We start from the raw sequence: 14,934 nt of genomic DNA on the forward strand, positions 1-14,934 counted from the left end.
GACTTGAGGAGTTGAACAGGCAACCTTGTGGTTGAGAGCCCACTGGCCCATGTGGGAATCCAACTTGCAGCCTTCGGGGTTAGGTGCATGGAGCTCCAACAACCTGAGCCACCGGGCCAGCCCAGAGCATCTATTACTTTTGACAAATAGGAGAAGTATTTTATTTTACCAATCAGTCTATAGAAGTCTTTACATATATACTCAGGCTTTCCACTAAGGTGGCTCTAATAAACTGAAATGGAATCCATGTCTTAGGCCTTTGCAAGGCTTGTTTACACTCCACACAGAAACTCCAACACAGAAAATGACAATCCTCCTTTACTGGATGTAACAGATGTTGCCAGCTCTGGCCCAACCCTCACCCTCTTAGCACAGCTTTTCCATGTGGGATCTAAACCTCTCAAGATGCACTGGACCACTGCTAGGCTGCTCTCCCGGGCCACCACCCACATCCCAATTCTTCCTGGTTGATTTTATGGCCTGTGCATTAGGAAGGGGTCAGAGAAGGGGTACAGTTCACCCAGGGAAGGGCTTGCAGGCTTGATCACCCCTCCAGCTTCTCCATCCACACAGTGCCAGACCCGCAGAGGCTCTCAGGTGGGGCAGACGAAGGACAGGAGGAGGTCCACTTCATTGCCGACGATGAGCCGCCCTGGGTGGATGTTGTCGGGCACGGCCAGGCTAGAGGTCATTTCCCAGGCGTCCACAAAGGCCACACGGAGGTCGGCAAAGGCAGCTCGGAGGAGCCGGTTCACCTGCAGGGTGAACCAGTCGCTGCCATATACGGTCTTGTAGCCAGTGTTGGCCAGTTTGATGACCACGAGAGTGCCGGGCTCCCGGGCCAGCAGCGCAGCCACAGCTGCCCGGATCCCTGCCAGCCGTCGTGCAAAGATGGACGGAGGGAAGGTGGTGAAGTGGGCGCCCAGCCCCAGCACCACCACGGTGTGGGGACCCCCTGCCAGGCCCCCCAGCTCTCGGGCTACAGAGTGCAGGGAGGCCACTGGTGTGCGGGCGGAGCGCAGGGGCCAGCTGTGGGCCCGCCAGTGCAGCACTATGTTCCGAGTGGTCTCCACGGCCATCAGGGGCCCCGTCTGGTATGTGGCGTGCAGATCCATGGGCTTTAGGGCTGTGGAGAGGAAGAGAGAGGAGGCCTAGGAGTGAGTATAGGACTGTATACCATCCTCTTGTACAAATGAAATTTCTAGTCCCATATCCCAGGGCATAAGCATTCTGTCTCTAAACCCTAATGCTTACCCGCCCCACCCCCCAGTTTTCAAGGTTGCCAAGGATCTCACTATCATCCATCCTAACTCCTATTCAGTTTGCTCTTATTTCTCTAAGACATTTGACTTCTCCATGCTGAGTGACCTCTTCCAGAATCCTCTCTTTCTTGCCTTAACACTACATTATCCCATTTTTTTCTACCATTCTGGTCATTCTTTGCTCAATTGTCAGTTTCATATTTTCTTTGCATTCTGTAAATGTGGTATTCCCTAAAATTCTATCACTGTCATCCACTTTTCTTTACCATCTTCCCTTTGGGGAATTCATTCACTGCTACGTCCTCAGTTTCTCTCTAAGATCTGATGGCTTCCTGAGCTTTGATTCCACACTTCCAATTGCCCGGGCAATATTTTCTCTCTAATGGCCACCATGGTCTTGAATATTTTGTACATTGCCTGGATAGATGAATCTATCATTTTAGCACACATAAATCTCTCTCTATGTCCTGTACTTCCCCCTACTGTCCCACACCAGTCAGCTATTGTTTTGGTGACTTTCCAATGTTTTGTTGTTTTTTTCTTAGCTCTCCCTGGGGAGGCCGTTAGCCATATTTAATACCTCTCGGTGTCTCAGTCTGAACTCAAATAATTCACCAAGTCTCATTCATTATTCATTTTAAGGTTTCTTATGTGCAACTCATGCATCCACCTTTAGTTTAGACTCTTAGTAACTCTTGGCTGCATTCATCTAGCAATATCTTACAGGTACAAATTGGCACTGTTCTGGGTACAATGGTGAGAAAGAGACAGACATCCTTGCCCTCATGGAGATCACTGTTTCTTGGGAGAGAGAGATTTCCTGATGGAGAAGGGAGGTTGGAAATTTTGAGGAACTGAAAGGAGGCTGGTGCTCCTGCTGCATAATGAATGGCACGAGGTGAGGTTAAGATACAGGCAAGGTCTGGTCACGCAGTTCCTTATAGATCATGTTAATGATTTTGATTTTTGTCTCAAGTAAATTTAAAGTGAAGGTGAGTAGCATGATCCAATTTACATTTTAAAAAGCTTTTGCTTGCTTCTTTGTGAAAATCTGGGGTGAAATGGGGAGCCTGGTTTAAAGGACTCTGTGATAGGCTTGGCAATGGTCAAGGATGAGGAGAAATAGGGATAAAAGCAAGAGGGTGACATTTATATATATATATATATATATATATATATATATATATATATATACACACACACACACACACATATATATATTATTATATCTGTAATTTTTTTTCTTTTGGTAGCTAAATTTTTCCAACTTTGTAGAAGTATAATCAACAAATACAAATTACCTATATTTAAGGTGCACAACAGGATGTCTGAGAGGATTACCACAGTTAAACTAATTAACATATTTATCACCTTACTGTTACCATTTTGTATGTGTGATGAGAACACTTAAGATCTACCTTTTTACAACTTTCAAATGTACAATACAGAATTGTTGACTTCAGTCACCATGCTTTCATTAGATCTCCAGAACTTACTCATCCTGAATAACTGAAACAGATATATTTTTGATGGAGAGTAGACAGGATCAGATAACTGGAAGCTGGCATTACAAAACAGGAGGTATTAGTGAGTTCCAGGTTTCCAGTTTTAGCAGTTGGGAGATAATGCTATATGTTACCTTTTGCAAACGGTGCACTGTGAGACTTGGCCCACATACCCTGATGAAGACAATTTTAAAAAGTAATTTTAAAAGTTTTTAAAAAGTCTAAGAGAAGAATGCCAGAATTGGAGATCCAAGAGATTAGAGTTTTTCTTAACTGGGGGTATTTGTGAGTAAAGACACCAGAGATAGGAATACTTTCTGCTTTTGGCTGAGACCCCAAAAGACTGACCTGGGATCATTTTCCAATCCATGGAAGTTCACTGAAAGGCAGATATGTATTCTGGAGGCTTTGAGGGATGGATGTAGCATCCTCCAAAGGGGGAAAACCTAGTGTAACATTTCCTGTACTGGGCTAGAAACAGAAGAACTTCACTATGGATGGTGGTGTGTACTGTACTCCGAGGGATTATCTCACATGCAAGTTTAGATGGCTCACAAAACTTCCAACCTTGTTTCTAAACTGTAAGCACTCTTCTTAGATGTCTTCCAGAATGAAAACCCTTCTTCAACATAAAATAACATTGCGTTAGGTCTTACATTATACACAGAAGTATTTCGTCAAATAAAACATCCAGAAAACAATACAATATCACAAGACACTTCAAGAGGCAAAACAAAATAAGCTAAATGCATAGAGACAATAGACAACAGAAAGAAGCCATGGGGACTCCAGATACTGGAATTATCAGACACAAACTGTAAAGCAACTATGCTTACTGTGTTCAAGGGAATAAATGTCTAATTTGAAAATCTCAGCAATGAACCAGAAACTATAAAAGAGATATTGAAGATTTGAAAAAGAATCATCTAGAAATTATGGAAGTGAAAAATACAGTAACTACAATTTAGAACCAATAGGTGGGTTTAATAGCAGATTGGACACAACAAGAGAAAAGTAGTGAGTTGATACACAGATTGGAAAGAAAGACCCAGAATGAGTGAAGAGGGAAATAGATGAAAAGCACAGAAGAGAGGGAAGCTACAGAGAAGAGAGTGAGAAAAATAGAGCACAATTTAATTGGAGTCTCAGAGAAAACGATGAAAAAGAAGAAGAGATAATATTTGAAGAGACTGTGGCTGAGAATTTCCCAGAAACAATTAAAAACATAATGAAAGGTATCGATCTACTGTTTCAAAGATCCCAACAAAGCCAAAGTAGAATTTGTTGAAAAATCCATATCTAATCACATTTGATTGAAAATATAAAAAAAAATCAAACGAAAAATAACTGAAGACAAAAATTACCAATGCCAGGAATAGAATAGAGGCTACCACTAGACTCTGCAGACATCAAAGTATAATAAGGGAGTAGTACAAACAACTCTACACACACAATTTTGACATCTTAGATGAAATGGACCAATTTACTAAAAAGCACAAATTATTACAACTCACCTGATATGTAATAGATAATTGGAATAGCACTATAACCATTAAGAGAAATGTCAGAAACTTAACCAAATGCAATGTGTGTACCTTGCTTGACAGTAGCAGAAAAAAGATAAAGCATGCAAACAGTTACCAAAGAAAGTTGATACAGACCTTCAGGCAACTAGGAATAAGAAAATTTTCTTCATAATGATAAAAAGTTCAATTTTCCAGGAATTTGTAATAACTCTAAATAGCTATGCATCTAATAATATAGCATTAAATAAATAAATAAGGCAAATTTCAAAATTCACATGGAAAAGTGGGAAAAATCACAATCATTCTGGGAGATTTTTATACATGTCTCTTAATAACTGGTAAAGTAAATAGACCACAATTAGTAATGATGTAAAGATTTGAACAACATGATTTAAAAACCATCCCTATTTACACACTGAAACTATCAATTCCAGAATACCTATGTGGAATATTTAGAAAATTGATTGTATACTGATCCAAAAAGTGAGTTTTCATCAAATCTCAAAATATTTCAAAATTTAAAAATATGTCCTCTGGTCACAATGCAATTACATTAGCAATCAATAACTAAAATAGTATTAACCGAAAGATATAGCATGTTCAAACATCTCAGTTGTAACCACATTGAACTGCAGGTTCAATATAATCACAATTAAAATCACAACAGGAAAAAGTTTTTTTTTGAATTCCACAAGTTGATTAAAAGAGTCATATGGCAGAACAAAGGGCCAAAACAAAGGCCAAGGCTCTTTTAAAAAAGAGTAGAAATGGAGGTCCTGTCCACCAGAAATCCAAAATTATTACAACACTATAGTAATAGAGACTGGGTGGTATTGGTGCTGAGACAAGCAAATAGATTCACTAAACAGAATAGAGATCCCCCAAACAGACATACATAAGGACACCTGCTTCATGACGAAGATGCCCTGCAGAGCTATGGGGGAAAGATGGCTTCTCAGTCAGCAGTGCCAGGTCAGTCAGATACCCCAATATCCAAACTCAAAAAAAAATAAAAAATAAAAAGGTGTTCTCTCATGACTAATCAGAAAAATTCACATGAAAACCACATAAGCCACTACTACACACCCATAATTTTTGTCAAATATTAAAAAATGATAATATCGAACGCTGGCAAGAATGTGGAACAACAAGAACCGCTGGTGAAAGAGTAAACTGGTAGAACCACTTTTTAATAATTGGTAGAATCCAAAAAGTCTAAAGATACACCTATTCTCTGATCATCAAAATAATCACCAGGTGACATCCAACAAAAACACAAACTCATGTGGACTTAAAGTTACTTGTACAAGAACATTTATAGCAGCATTTTTCATGATAGTCCTATCAACAGTAGAATGTAAAACTGTAGTGTGATATAATCATACAACTAAATACCATGTAGCAGTGAAAAGGAATGAGTGACAATCCCTTGAAAGAATATAGATGAATTTTATATACAAACCCCCCGCCCCAGACACAACAGAAATCATAGTGTACGTTTTCATTTCTATGAAGTTGGAAATCAGGCAAAATTCATCTCGTATATTGTTTAGGAATGCCTAATAAGTTGGCAGAACTATAAAGAAAAACAAGGGCTTAAATATTAGAACAGAATAAAGATTTCTAGAATAATGGGAGAGAGAGAGAGGGAGTTATAACTTGGAGGAGACATGGTACCAGGAAGGCTTCTGGAGTGAGATTCTCATTCTCTTTCTTAATGGGGGTGGAGGTTATATGGGTGATCATTTTATAACAATGGAAACTGCTTTATGAATTTTCTATGTTATATTTTATAATAAAATTTTTAATAAAATTATGCACACTGATTAATATACAAGGTCTATCAATTAATTTCACAAATCTGCCACCTGTGCTTATATTGGAAGCACCACACAAACAGCTCGGTAAGGTTTCCTACCCTTGGTATGTCAATATCTCACAGATGTGTTCGTGTCGATATGTGACGGTGTCTTGTTGAGTGGCATTCATTATTGTTGTTGTGTGTTTTTGTGCCGTCGTGAGAATGTCTGAGCTTGAATTAGAGCAATGAACAAACGTTAAATTTCTTGTAAACTTGGCAAGAGTGGAAGTGAAATCAGGGACATGCTAGTCCAAATTTATGGAGATAATACCATGAAGAAAACAACAGTGTACAAATGGACTAAAAGTTTTTTTTGAGGGCAGAGAACACGTCACTGATGATGAGAGGTCAGGGCGGCCAGTAACGAGCAGAACTGATGAAAACATTGCAAAAATTGTCTAATTGTGCGTCAAAATCATCGACTGACTTGGAGAAGCATAGTAGACCAAGTAAACATCAATAAAGAAACAGTTAGGAAACTCTGAAGTGAAAATCTTGGCATGAGAAAAGTGTGTGCAAAAATGGTCTTGAAGGAGCTCACTGATGAACAAAAGCAAAGGAGAGTTGAAGTTTGCCAAGACCTTTTGGAGAGGCAAGACGATGTTTTCGGCTGTGTTATTACTGGTGATAAAAAATGGATGTACCAATACGACCCTGAAACGAAGCATCTAAGTGCACAACGGAAGTCAGCCAATTCTCCATGACCAAAAAGTACACTCAGTCTAAATCAAAATTCGAAACAATGTTGCTAACCTTTTTTGATATCAGAGGGATTATTCATTATGAATTTATACCAACTGGACAAACAGTTAACCAAGTTTACTATTTGGAAGTGCTAAAAAGGCATTGAAAAAGTTAAGACAACCTGAACTTTTCACCAACAATTCATGGCTCTTGCATCACGACATTGCACCAGCTCATGCCACACTGACTGTGAGTAAGTTGTAGCTGGTAAACAGATCATTGTATTGGAACACCCTCCCTACTCACCTTACCTGGCCCCCATTGACTTTTTTTTACCTGAAGATAAAGGAAATATTGAAAGGAAGACATTTTGATGACATTCAGGACATCAAGATTAATACAACCACAGCTCTGATGGCCATTCCAGAAAAAGAGTCCCAAAATTCCTTTGAAGGGTGGACTAGGCACTGGCATCAGTGCGTAGCTTCCCAAGGGGAGCACTTCAAAGGTGACCGCAGTGCTATTCAGCAATGAGGTATGTAGCACTTTTCCTGGATGAGTTCGCCAACTAAATTGTCTGTTCTCATATGCTGATGGGAATGTGAGGGAAATTATGCTGTTGAGAGGGAAGGTGATTTAGGAGGAAGGAGAGAAATTGGCAGAGAGATGTCCTTGAATGGGCAAGAGGGGAGGAGACCTAGAACTGAAGTGGAAGGAGCATGGAGAGTTCATTTTCAAAAACAGGTGGCAATACAGAGAATACTAGCACAGATGCTGGTAAGAGAGGAAATGTGGTGGTGGAAATCTGGAATTTCACTTCTGATTGCTTTGTTTTGTTAAGAAAATATGAGGGTCAGCAGCTGACCATGAGGATGAAGGTTTCGGGAAAGGAGAAGCTGTGACATCGTCAACAAGGCCGGGGGTTCGGTCGTCCAGGACAGTGGCTCTCCAACTTCGGTGCCCATCAGCATCACCTGGAGACTTGTTGAAACACAGACTGAGCATCTCCCCAGAATTTCTGATTCAGTAGGTCTGGGATGGGTCCTGAGAAGTTGTGTTTCTAACAAGCTCTCAGGTGATGCCAATGCAGCTGGTCTGGGGACCACGTTTGAGAACTGCTGGGATTACTGTGCAACATTAGTGCATCCTAGAGGTTTGTGGTCATGATTTCAAGTGAACAGTCAGCATGGTGGAGTGAAACTACCTCAGACGCATCTTTCCTGACCATTCTATCTTCCTCTGCCTCACTATCTTCTACTTTCACAGTATTTTTTCTCACAGAACTTCTCACTATCTGTGACTTGTTTCTGAGTCTTTCCATTAGCGTTTATGCACAACAAAACAGGAATGTTAGTATTTTTGTTGTTGGTCACTGTTATGTTGTCATAACATAGAACAGTGCCTGAATATCACAGGTGCTCAATAAATATTTATCAATGAAAAACAAGAAAGGATGGAAGGAAGGAAGGAAGGAAGGAAGGAAGGAAGGAAGGAAGGAAAGAAAAAAGGAACGAAGACGAGAGACAGGAAAAACAAATTACCACACAAGCAACTCAATTATCGTATTAGTTTTGACTATTAATAGAAAAATATTTACATAATTATAAATATAAACACTGTGCACTGATATGTCTAAAATTAACATAAATGCAATGGAAAAGTGGGAAGGGGAGGCTAGCTAGGTGCTTACCACAGTATTTTCTTTTCCTGACGACTATATTTCCCAAATTCTCTGTTTGGACCGTGACTGAATTGTAGTCGTTGGAATGTGAGCAGTAAAGATGTACGCCACTTCCATGCCTGGACATAAAACACCCATGCAATTCTCTGTTCTCTCTCCCTCTCCCTTTTCCTCTCTTTCTCTGTCTCTTTCTCATCATCAGTGGGTTGGGTACAGAGGATCCAGTAGTGATCTCGGGAGGCCCCAGGGGACAGTGGACACATAGGATGAAAGGAACCTGGATTCTAGAGTCACCGCTCTGAGGACAACAGTGTGGAAGCCTGCTCCCAAACACTGGACTTTGGCTGAGTCCAACTTTCAAGCAACTGAAATTCTAGGGTTATTTTTATTTCAGCAAAAAAGAGAAATGTCAAAAATGGACTCATTAGGAATTGCTAGTGTATCAGTCAAGGTTCAATCAGGAAAAAGAAATCACACGTTAGTTTGAACAAGGAAAATTAATGTAAAGAATTATTAACTATAATAGGGGAAAGGGAATTCTAAAGAATACTATAATGATGAGGAAGAGAACCTGAATTCTGGAATAATTCTTTAGCTTACTAATGTGCTCTAAAGTAGTATCCTCTGCTCTTTATTCCTTCTTCAGAGTTTTTAAAGGATATTTTCATTTGCAAAATGTCTAGTTGGTTCTTTGTAATATACAAGGAATTCAAAGTAACATATACCTTGATTAAAATACAATTGACCTCAGGAGGGATCCGAGTTTCCCTTCCCACTTGGTAGCAACATGGCATGAAACAGGTGGAGTGAAGAAATGCCAGTTGGCCCTGTGCTTGCCCACCCCGGTGTCAGTAGGGCAAAGTGTGGAGCTAAACGTAAACTTGTACCTTCACCCGGTGGCAACAAGGCCGTGGAATTGGTGCTCCATGTTCACTGGGGTGGCATCAGCCGGACCCAAAAGGGAGCTGAACATACACCTGGACCCGCATGCTACACCTACGCAGGGTAAGTACTGGCTGAAAAGAACAAAGGTGAAATAGGACCCAAAGTCTCAAAGCATAATACCCACAATGTCCAGTAAACAACAGAAAATCGTTCATCATACCAACAATCACAATATTCACAAATTTGAATAAGAAAAGACTATTATAAAGTGTCAACACCAAGATTACTCAGATGTTGGAATTATCTGACAAGGATTTTTAAAGCAGCCAACATAAAAAATGCTCCAATAGCCAGTATGAACACTACATAACTATTAGTATAGCTAAAATTTAAAATACCGACTTTTCCAAGTATGGGTGACAATATAGAGCAACTGAGAGTCCTATCCAGTGATGGTGGAAACATAAAGTGCTATAGCAAGTTTGGACAAGTTTGGCAGTTTCTTACAAAATTAAACATATACCTACCATATGATCTAGACATTCCATATTAAGGTATGTACTCAAGAGAAATGAAAGCACATGCCCATACAGACACTTGTGCACAAATATTCATGGCAGCTTTATTTGTAATACCTAAAAACTGGAAACAACCCAAATGTCCATCAACAGATGAACGGATAAATAATGGTATATCCATCCATACAATGGAATACTACACAACAACAAATGGGGAACGAACTATTGCCACATTCAGAAATGTGAATGAATTTCAATAAAATTATGCTGAGTGAAAGAAGCCACACACAGAAAAGAGTACACATTGTATGCTTCCATTTATATGAAGTTCTAGCAAATGCAAACTAAGCTAAAAAGACAGAAAGCAGATGTGTCGGTTGCCTGGGGACAGAGAAGGGTAAAAGGGAGGGATTAGCAAGGACTACCAGGAAAGCTTTCTGTGTGGTGGATCTGTTAATTGTCTTATGTGTGGACATTGTTTTCCAGATGTACATACTCGTATGTTATAATTTATCAAGCTGTCCACCATAAATATATGCTGTTTACGACTTGTCAGTTACACCTCAATAAACTGTTTAAAATGAAGGGGAACCTCAAATTAGGCCTAGTGACTGAGGGTGACGATATGGTACATTTCTAAACTTTGTAGGAAGACAGGATTGTATCTGCACTACCCACCCGAGATTGGAGATAATATGTTTAAGTGGACTTTCCTCACACACCTGGTAAGTAAGGGCCACAATTAGCCGGTTGCTAACTTCACAAAAGAGTTCACAGAGATTATGACCACTGAATAGTGGGCCAAGTCCAACAGGCATTCAGGCTAGCTCTGCTGTTCTACCTTCCCACTCAGGTATCTTCAAGACTTGTAGTAACTTTGGAGTAGGTACTAGATGCTAGGACATAATTTTATTTAAAATAACCACTATAGATGCTAAGTGTTTATTTTTCTTTTCTAAATGAGAGGTTATTCACAAGTTCTTTCTGTGATAATTTTCTGTTTTCCATTAATCTTGACTTTTTAGAAAAATGGCACACATGGAAGATTTGAGATTGGATTAAATTAACTTTGGAGGGTCTGAGAAAATGACGCTCATTCAGCAAAAGTCACTCAGGTTTTAGGTGCTAAGAGAACCATAGCTCTATCAGCTGCTGGTCAAGACACAACAGTGAGGCAAAGGAACGAAAGAGAGAAAAGAGAGGAGGAGAGGGGAAGGGATGGAAAAAGGAGGGAGGAAGAAATTGAGGAAGATAGGGTACAAAAATCTGAACTTTATTTCTCTCTTGTTAATTTTACTTAAGACAGAAAATGCGGATTTTATTTAAAAACTAAATTGGGGCCTCTTTTTGTATTATCAGAAATTGTATTATTTGAAAGTTTTTTTTTAGTGCTGTCATATGAGTTCATTACATAACTTCTGGTCAACCAAACTGGAAAGGAAGCTTGGTGATGATAATTACATTCTCAGCTCTGATTCCTTTGCTCATTTGCCCTTGGAAAATTCCCAGGGTACTGCCCCAACCTCTGCAACATAGGAGTCTTGTCTCTCAAAGCCCTTCCTGTTCACCTCTTCCTTCCTGAGGCTCCAGGTGTCCTGCCCTCTCCCCTCAGGGCCACTCACAGGGCACTTTGTCACGCAGATACTCCCACCACTGCCGAAGCGTGGAGTCTCCCATCATGTGGACAACGTGGCCAGCCAGGCAGCCCAGGATGCTGTCAACAGTGGGGAAGGAGCGGCTGGAGCAGGACAGCGAGTGCCACACTTCTTGGTGGTAGAAGCCAGAGGGTTTTGTGGCCGGGAGCCCAGGATGGCATGGGGCCCGTGGGGACAGGGCTACAGGAAAGGGGAAAACAGAATACAGCTAACGTTTATAAATTACAAAATGCCAGGTGCTCCTCTATGCTCTTTACATGCATTATATTATTTCATTTACTCTTTGACAAAAATCCATGAAGTAGTATTCTTATCTTCATTTACAAGTGGGGACACTGAGGTCCTGAATTACTAATCAATTTACCCATCAGCAAGAATAGTGACTGGCAGAGATAGCATTTTAACCCCAAAAGTCTGACTTTATGGCCCATGTTACTAACCACTATGCTATACTGTCCTATCGGGGGGCTGGGGCTCAACTCCCAATCAAGGAATAAAACCCCTCCAAGTCTATTACCCACCCAAACCCCAGCATATGCCAGCCCCACTCACCCAGGCTGCTGTCCCCTGGGGCTGCCATTCTGACCTGGATTGGAGAAATGCCCTGAGGGAGCTCGATGTCTGTCACTTTCCTGGAGAAACACCAAAAGTGAGCATTGAGGGAGGGTGACCAGGTGAAAGCTGGAGACCAGTATGAGCATATGATGGTTGACTTGTGATTTCTACTCTAAGTCCAAAGAGTTTGAGGTAATTACAATACAATTAGCACGTTCAGACTGTGAAGCAATTACAATGAAGAGTCCAAAAATAATGGAAGGAAGAGAAAATCATATCAAGAATCTGGACCTTCTGCAATCAATCTACACTTTGTCTCTCAGTCTAATAACAGTCCAGCTAATGAAAGAACATCGAATCTGGGTTGCGTAGCTCTCCTTTTCTGATAAATGGAGGTACACAAGCATGCCAGGAAAGACAAACATCCTGGCACTAAATTCTGGAAGAAACACAAAGCAGAATAATTTTTTGTTATGTGAAAACTCACAAAGAGCACCGTGTGGAATAACCAGGCTAATATCAACATTCGTAAATCATGTTGCTAGTATATACCCTTGATATGATGTGATGAAAATGTAAATTTATCTCTGTGATGTTCCTCCTCCAAGCTCATAATCCACCTCTAATTACACCAAAAACATCAGATAAATTTCAACAGAGAGGAATACTACAATACGTGTATAATTAACCAATGCTCCTCAAAACTGTCAAGGTCAAAAAAGACTTCATCAAAATGGTGGCGTGAGGTGAGCCTCTGTAAATCTCCCTTGGAATTTACAACCAATCGAACAACTATAACTCCACAAAGGACTCCCTGCACAGCAAACAGGCAAGACGAAGAGGCCCACTACTGAATTCACCTAAAGGTGGGGTAATTCCGCGAGTGGGGGAAGAGGGAAGGGAGAAGTGCGGAGACGGAGCGCGCGGGCGCAGGACGCAGACCTAGCTCAGTGCTGCAAGCTCGCTGCATCCCAGAACTACTGCAGCTGCAGGACAGGGAAGAACTCGGACTACTAGGGCTCTGCTTATGGCCCACAGGGCTGAGGGGGCAGCATATAACACGGCTGAACCCAACGCTCACGGCAGAGACCTCAGAGAAGAGACTGAGGGAAGAAGGCTGAAAACGGTGGTTTAAGTCCTCACTGCTGCAGAGAACTGAAGCCTGAGGCACTGAGACTAGCTGCCCCCTCCTGGCCCTCCCAGAGCTCACCCCCCGACCCCACCTGCCTGGTGCTAGAAGCGGAACAGTAGCAGTGTCAGATCAAAACAACAGAATATTTGCTTTTCTGGGAACTGTGGACCGCAGACACAGATTCACAGCCCAACTAGTTCTGGCAAAGGGGAGGGAGCTGTGGAAACAGGACTGGCTGTGGTGATGGTCACTGCTATTGCTCTGGGCCACCTCTCAAAACTCACCCCGTCCCTGGCCACACCTATCTGGGCAGATCCCTGCAGGAGTAAACAGTACTGCTGAAACATATGGGTTCTGAATCTGGTGCAGGAAGAGCTTTGGAACTTCAGAAGCTCTCCGCATACCTACCAGGACACTGTGCCCTGTGACCAAGGCAAACTATTAATAGAGGAGAAGCCCATCTCCCAGGGAATCCCCCCATTGTGTGAGAAGCTGGAAGAGTGCAGAGAAAATATAGCACTACCGTGTGAGAGAGAAAAACAAGGATGCAGTCTCAGAGGAAATAAAACAGTCTAACCACAAGTACTAGAAAAGAAACGAAAGACCTCTTTCTATAAACCTGCTGCAGAAGCCACTCCTGTAGCTATCTAGGAAGAGAAATAATAAATCAGTAATTGCCATGAATAACCAAGGCAACAACACAGCTCAGGAAGAAAGAGAAAAGTCTCCAGAAAAGGAACTTAACGATATGGAAATATGTGACTTAAATGACAGAGAACTCAAGATTGCAGTTCTGAAAAAACTCAACAAGAGGCAAGAAAACACAGATAGGCAGTTAAATGAACTCAGAAACACAATCAAAGAACAGCGTGAGCATTTTATGAAAGAGATTGAAATTTTAAAAAAGAATCAAATAGAATTTCTGGAGATTAAGAACTCAATAGAAGAAATTAAGAATGAAATAACCAACTTAGGTAGTAGAGTTGACCAGATGGAGGAAAGAATCAGTGACATCGAAGATAGAAACCTGGAAATTACACAGATGGAAGAAGAAAGAGACTTGAGACTGAAAAGAAATGAAAGAACTCTACAAGAACTTTCTGACTCCATCAGAAAGCAATATAAGAATAATGGGCATACCAGAAAGAGAAGAAAGAGAAGGGAACAGAGAATATATTCAAATTGTTGATGATAACTTCCCAAACTTGTGGACAGAACTGGATTCAAGAATCCAAGAAGTAAATAGAACACCTAATTACCTCAATCCCAACAGGCCTTCTCCAAGGCACATTGTATTGAAGCTGTCTACAATCAACGACAAAGAAAGAATCCTCAAGGCAGCCAGGGAAAAGAAGACAGTAACCTACAAAGGAAAGCCCATTAGATTATCATCAGATTTTTCAGCAGAAACTCTACAAGCCAGGAGGGAGTGGAACCAAATATTCAAACTATTGAAAGAGAGAAATTATGAGCCAAGAATAATATATCCAGCAAAGGTATCCTTTAGATATGAAGGAGGAATAAAGACCTTTCCAGACATACAGAAGCTCAGGGAATTTATTAACGCAACCTGCACTACAAGAAATACTAAAGGAGGCTATTCGACCACCATCAACAGGGACAATTTGTGGCAAACAAAAAAAAAAAAAGGGGGAGAGTAAAGGCCTGAA

The 14,934-nt window shown here is 40.9% G+C and overlaps 1 long non-coding RNA gene across 10 annotated transcripts in view; it reads right to left on the minus strand.

Moving 5' to 3' along the window:
* Positions 1 to 300: 300 nt before the first annotated feature.
* LOC109439778 (NXPE family member 3) overlaps positions 301 to 14,934 on the minus strand; it is a 43,014-nt gene continuing 28,380 nt past the window's right edge. For all 10 annotated transcript variants that reach the window (XR_012495239.1, XR_012495236.1, XR_012495235.1 and 7 more), the window contains 3 exons: positions 12,130 to 12,209; positions 11,545 to 11,757; positions 301 to 1,126 (listed from right to left, as the gene is read on the minus strand). This is a non-coding gene — a long non-coding RNA (NXPE family member 3). The remainder of the gene's footprint in view (positions 1,127 to 11,544; positions 11,758 to 12,129; positions 12,210 to 14,934) is intronic.

The sequence above is a fragment of the Rhinolophus sinicus genome, linkage group LG03, assembly GCF_036562045.2.
Source record: "Rhinolophus sinicus isolate RSC01 linkage group LG03, ASM3656204v1, whole genome shotgun sequence".
Classification (NCBI taxonomy): Eukaryota; Metazoa; Chordata; class Mammalia; order Chiroptera; family Rhinolophidae; genus Rhinolophus; species Rhinolophus sinicus.